Raw genomic sequence first — 6147 nt, forward strand, 5'->3', positions numbered from 1 at the left:
TGTTGTTTATCTCGCGACAGAGGAGAATATGAGGATGGAAGAGAAGAGGCGAATAAAGTGTAATATTCCCATTGCGCCTGGTCAATTTCTCAATAAACTTTCCTGATGTGTGGCTTCAAACATGAGATAGGTTCGGAGTTGAAATATTTCCAGATATGGGATGTTATATTTAAACACCAAATTACATTTTCTCCAAATGATCAGGAAGATCAAGGATAATGAAATTTCAAAAAGCATGAATTTAAGAAATCACAGTATCTCACTCATGGAACGTAGAATTTCTTTGCAATACCTTTATAATATTTTAAATCTCTTGCATAGGGGTAAAATTTGAGTTCCTGGGTAAAATCCGGCAAAAATAAGGTGGTATCATTCTTTCCCGGAAAGTATGATCATAAGTATTTGATATTCATGTATTTTCAATGAGTAGGAGATACTGGGGCAAAAAGTAACAAAACGGATATTTTATTTTTTTACAAGTTACCCGTGCACCTCCGAAATTTCTAATTAGCACAGTTTTATAGGAAATTTACCGCTCTACAACTCTGTGAAAGTCATTTTCTTCTATTTTGTAAGGACATACGTTTATCGAGCCGTTTCCTAAAAGGTAATTTTGTGACCATTCTCAAAAATGCTGGGGCAAATAGTATCAAGCATGGCATATTATCATATTTTGATTTGCTTTGTTACGGGATTCTGTAAATTAAAAACATACCTAGATAACATATTTTCATAGGAAATTTATTCCTCTACACCTTTGTAAAACACCATTTTTTCTAACACAACACGTTCTAACACGACACATAGCATTGACGTTTCTTTTCACCGTGGGACATCAGAAATTGTTTCGGTTTTTATTACTTTTTGCTCCATAGCTTTTGTTACTTTTTACCCCAAGTGGTCGTTTTTAATAAAAAGATTTCTTGAGAGAAGAATCTTTGTAAAATTCTAAAATAGCGGCTTCGTATTCAAAGAATCCAAGTTATTTAGGAAATAATCATCAGTGCATAAATTTTGAATAATAAGTAGGTAATAATTGATATATTCTTCAAGGAAAATATTCCAAAAATAGGGCTAAAAATTTCGATATTTTTTATTTTCTAAATTCCTTGTTCAAATTTTAACAAACTTACGACATTGAAGAAGACTTATGGTGGCTGTCTATGGAAGAAATTTTAAGCCGCTATCTTAATTACCTTGGCAGATATTGAATTTTGAAATTTTCGATTTGTGACTTTTTGCCCCAGTCTCCCCTAATGAGAGGATTATCTTGCAAATTCCATGGTAAGCGCAGGCTAAAAGCCCTGTTCTTCAACAAATAGGTCACACTCCCTGTAAGAATTGCACAAAAATAAATTTAATGAAAATTTAAGAAATGCTCAGTTTTTTGCTTCAGCTTTTTTGTGTAATTTTTTGGATATTTAAATTGTATATTAATAAGTTAAAAGCGGTGATAAAATAACCCGTGCTTTGTTAATTTTTTTTCGTATCATTTACTGCTTACCGGTTATCAGTTTATTTGAAATGACTGTATCAACTAAAAGATCCCTTAAAATAGCTTAAGTGTAATTCAATTCATTTTCGCATAAAAAAATTGTTATCGGTTCATAACCATTTGGAATCGGTTCTGACTTCTCAGAAATTCCAAGGCCTTTCTAACGAGCCCAAACATGATCCCATTTGGATGAAAATACGGTCTCTAGACCTCTTTTAACGTTAGAATTTGAAAAACAGATATTGGAAATGATTCAACGTTATTTTCGTATCTGAAAGAATCAAAGAAGTCCTTTTTTTAATATAGTCTTATAGAATTCTCTAAGTAAGGCGCTATAGAACCACAATTTTTATAATCTGCTTGTAGCTCTCTTGGTTCCATCTCTGTGACTACTAAAAATATTGTAGGGCATTCTTAAGGGGCTTAAGAGTTTCTATAAGAATCTCAACACAAAATTCTCATTATAACCCCATTACAGATGCATTAAAAGAGTTGTCAAAGTCTTGGTTCTAAAAGGCAGCTATTTTGCTTCTTAGATGTCCACTTAGGTAACCAAAAAATGAAAAAAAAAGATCACACAACGCGTTTTTGAGCAATCCCAAAAAACTTGTTTTTGTGGAGCAAAAATAAGGATCATTCTAATGATCTTTTGTGTCGACTTATGAGGGGGGTCCCTCAAAAATCCCAAGTCGCTCTCTCTAACCTTTGGGCTTCGTTTTTTAATAACGACCAGATACACAGAGTACCGTCAAAAAACTCAAAACTAAAGATTTCCAAAATTCTACCGAAATATGACTTTTTATTTAATTTTAGGGAATAATGACTAGCGCACCATAACTTTTGTTTGTAAACATGTTTTCTAAATTTCCCATGAGAATGAGCGAGATGACTAGATATAGATCTCACTCACTCTCATTGAAATGTCAAAAATATGTTTAATAAACAAAAGTTATTGTGCGTTGGGCATGAGAATTCGAAATTACTCAAAAACGAAATATTGTAGGGGAAAGTGAGGCACCTTTGAATGTGGGGCAGCTTTGAAATTGTAATGAAATTGTCATGATATAATTTAGCTGCACAAACAGATTTAGAAGCTAAATTACATTATGATGTAGTTCAGTTTCATTTAAACATAGGAAAAAAAAATCCCAGTTTAAAAACTGCCCCACATTCAAAGGTGCCCCACTTCCCCCTACTGCTCTCTTTGTGGAGTTCAAGAATAAAAAATCATCTGTTGGTATTAAGTTATTAAACTGGAAAAAAGTGAAAATTCAAATGAAGTAAAGGTGAAATTGATCCTTAAATATTCGCACGCGAGCAAAAAAGATTTTAAAAAAATATCTGAATAACTTGTAATTATTGTCGTGTGCACATGGATTTGTAAAGAAATTTAATTTATTTTTTCAAAATAATTATTTAATGCACATTAATTATAATGCAAATCAGCTATAAGAGACTCATTTTAAAGTATTTAATTATTCACTGGCATTTTAATGTTTTTTTTTCACTAATGATTTCGATCATTTCGATCTATCAGAATGATCAATCAACTCTGGAATTTGTGTGAGGGCTCTCATTGACTCCCGAGTGGGGGATATTGTCCCGTGTCGCGCGGGTCGTTGGTGATTCCATCTGGGGATCAGTTAAATGATTTGAAACCTTTCCCATCTTCCAAGCATATTTATGGTAATTTAATGATTCCCTGGGAAGTATTCACGCATTTGGTTATCTATCAAATTACACATTTTATAGAAAGCGTACATTTATCAGGTGACTGCTGAATGAAAGTTTTTACCCTCCAAATTGCCATTATATTCCATTTAAAAAGCCATTTCGTTACATTGCATTTGATTTCTGGTGATGCTCCAGCAGACTCGATCGTGTGGTGATTGGAATATTTTAACAACATGGGTTGATTGTGGATTTTCTCGGGCTGAAAAGTCCATAGTCCATATGCATATATACATCATTTTGATATTGAATTCTGTGTGTGTGGGAAGGAGTCGAAGTGGAAGAGAGGATCACTATTGGAAATAATTCTCAAATGCTGAAGATGTGAATAACACGTTGTCCTACATTTTATTCCATGTGTTAATACTGCTATTTCAATTCTTCGCTTGTTCCTCAATTAAATCATTTTCTTCAATACTACCCAGTGTCTTGGGCAAAACAATGAGGAATACCAGAGAATCCGCTATCACGAAATCGTCATAATTCAAGGCATGTTAATAATCATAAATTGCACCGTCTCTAAGAAATAAATGTGAAATTGAAGAGATGAAGGAAAATTTCTTAAATAAATTTCAATCGTCCACCTGATTTATTAGTCATCTCACAAACTTCGGTGAAGATTCCAGTCAAATCTTCCTCATCGGCATTGTTTTCAGTGGCTCTTTTCTTCTCTCCTTCTCTCTATCTCTGGAGTCACTGAAAATTAATCCCCAGTGGGTTTTATTTGCCACTAAATAGTCTAGTTCTTTGAGGTGAAATACCTGAATATTATCAGAAGATTTTATGGAATTCCCATCACCACATTTGAAAGTAATCAGATAACAATAAACGCGAGGTGGTCTACAGACCGGAGAGAAGAAATTCTTCCTCATCATATTCTTCAATGTGATTTTATTTCTTTCTCCTAGTAAATTATTTATATTTTTTTTCCAAAGTATAACTGTATTACAAAAAATTGTAAATATTTTTGTAATTCAATGAGAGTTCTGCCTAATGCCCAGCGTACAATAATTTTTGTTTGTAAACATGTTTTCAAAATTTTCTATAAAAGTGAGCGAGATAACTAGATTGAGGTCTCACTCATTGAAATGTTAAAAACATGTTTACAAAACAAAAGTTATTATGCTCTGGGCATAACGCACAATAACTTTTGTTTGTAAATGCGTTTTCAAAATTTCCTGTGAGAGAGAGCGAGATGACTAGATCTCTGTTTCATTCACTCTCATTGAAATGTCAAAAACATATTTACAAAACAAAGATTATTGTGCGTTGAGCATTAAGCCCAATAACTTTTGTTTTGTAAACATGTTTTTGATATTTCTATGAGAGTGAATGAAACCTAAATCTAGTCATCTCTCTCACTCCTGTAGGAAATTTTGAAAACATGTTTGTAAACAAAAATTATTGTGCGCTGGGCATTATACCCAGCCCAGAATAACTTTTGTTTTGCAAACATGTTTTTGACATTTCAATGAGAGTGAGTGAGATCTAGATCTAGTCATCTCGCTCATTCTCATGGGAAATTTTGAAAACATGTTTACAAACAAATGTTATTGTGCGCTTGGCATATAGAAAAATCAACCGGAATAATATTATTGTTTAAATATCCATTGAATTTTAGTATCAAAGCATTAACCATATGAAATATTTAATCCAATGAAATATGTAGGTTTTATTGCATCTTATCATTGGCTAAAAATATTTTATGTAATTAAAAATTTAATTATTTGTGAATTAAAGTTTACACACTTTTTAATACATCACCAAAAAGTTATAAAATAGATAATTTTATAATGATCCTTGGGACCATGAGTCCTTTCTCAATCTTACATAGGTTTTCGCATGATTTAGTACAAGAGAATTGAAATACAGCTTGGCTTGAGAAGAACCTGAAAACGATCAAAGAAACGAGGAAGAGAACATATTTTTGATAAGTGGATCACGAATATCATTCTATTCTCTGGCAGCCAAGAGAGTAATTTTCCACTTTCGCGCAAATAACACTGAAGAATTCCTCGCGAAATGGTATATTCTGAAAAGCAAATTACTGGCAAAAGAACGAATGTTGGTACATTGAAATGTTAGAGGTTGAATTCGGCATGGTGCGGCATAAGAATTAGAGAAGTGTGAAGAGAATTCATCAAAAAAAATCACGATATCGTTCCCACAATCATGAACGTGATCTCTTGATTGGAAATATTGGTAGAAGAAAGAATTTTTCAGGTATATATTTCACAAAAATTGAGGATTGATCCATGGCTCGAGGGCGATGGTATTCGTTGGGGGAAATTGCAAAGATTTTCTGGGGATTATAGTGTTTCTTCTCAGGCACTTTATCATGAAATTATGGAAGACTTTAATTGGCACGTGCCTCTTAATGTCAGTGATGGATGACATTACCTGGAAGGGTTATTATCTTCCTCAAAAACTACATCGTCCCAAAAAATATCCATATACAAGGAAGTATGCAAAAAACGAAAAGCAGCCTTGAAATGACTAAACGGTATAAAAATGTGGGAGATCACAGTTAAAAAATCGTTAGATAGGGGAAGGTAGAACAATTCACACAGCAGAAGTTCTTGTTTTAACTGCTCGAACTCCAAGAGAGAGCAGTTTTCACAATCCAGTTTTTTTTTCAATTTCTCTCCATCCTGGCTACCAAACGGTAAGAGATATTGACTTCCGGTCTTCGGTGACCCCCCCCCCCACAAGTCAACATGCTCTAGCGAACTAACTTACCCAAAGTACCCCCCACCCCTTATAACCCCTCCAAAAACATGTTTTTTTGACATTGTAAAAAATTGGCCCTAACGATTTCAATGATTTTCGGGTATGTTTTGTAGTTAGTCGAGCGAAACATTTCGTCCTTAGACACCTGTCACCGGTTAATTCGCCATCTTGAATTATTCGCGGTCAATGGT

The sequence above is a fragment of the Phlebotomus papatasi genome, chromosome 2 (genome assembly GCF_024763615.1).
Source record: "Phlebotomus papatasi isolate M1 chromosome 2, Ppap_2.1, whole genome shotgun sequence".
In the NCBI taxonomy this organism is placed as follows: Eukaryota; Metazoa; Arthropoda; class Insecta; order Diptera; family Psychodidae; genus Phlebotomus; species Phlebotomus papatasi.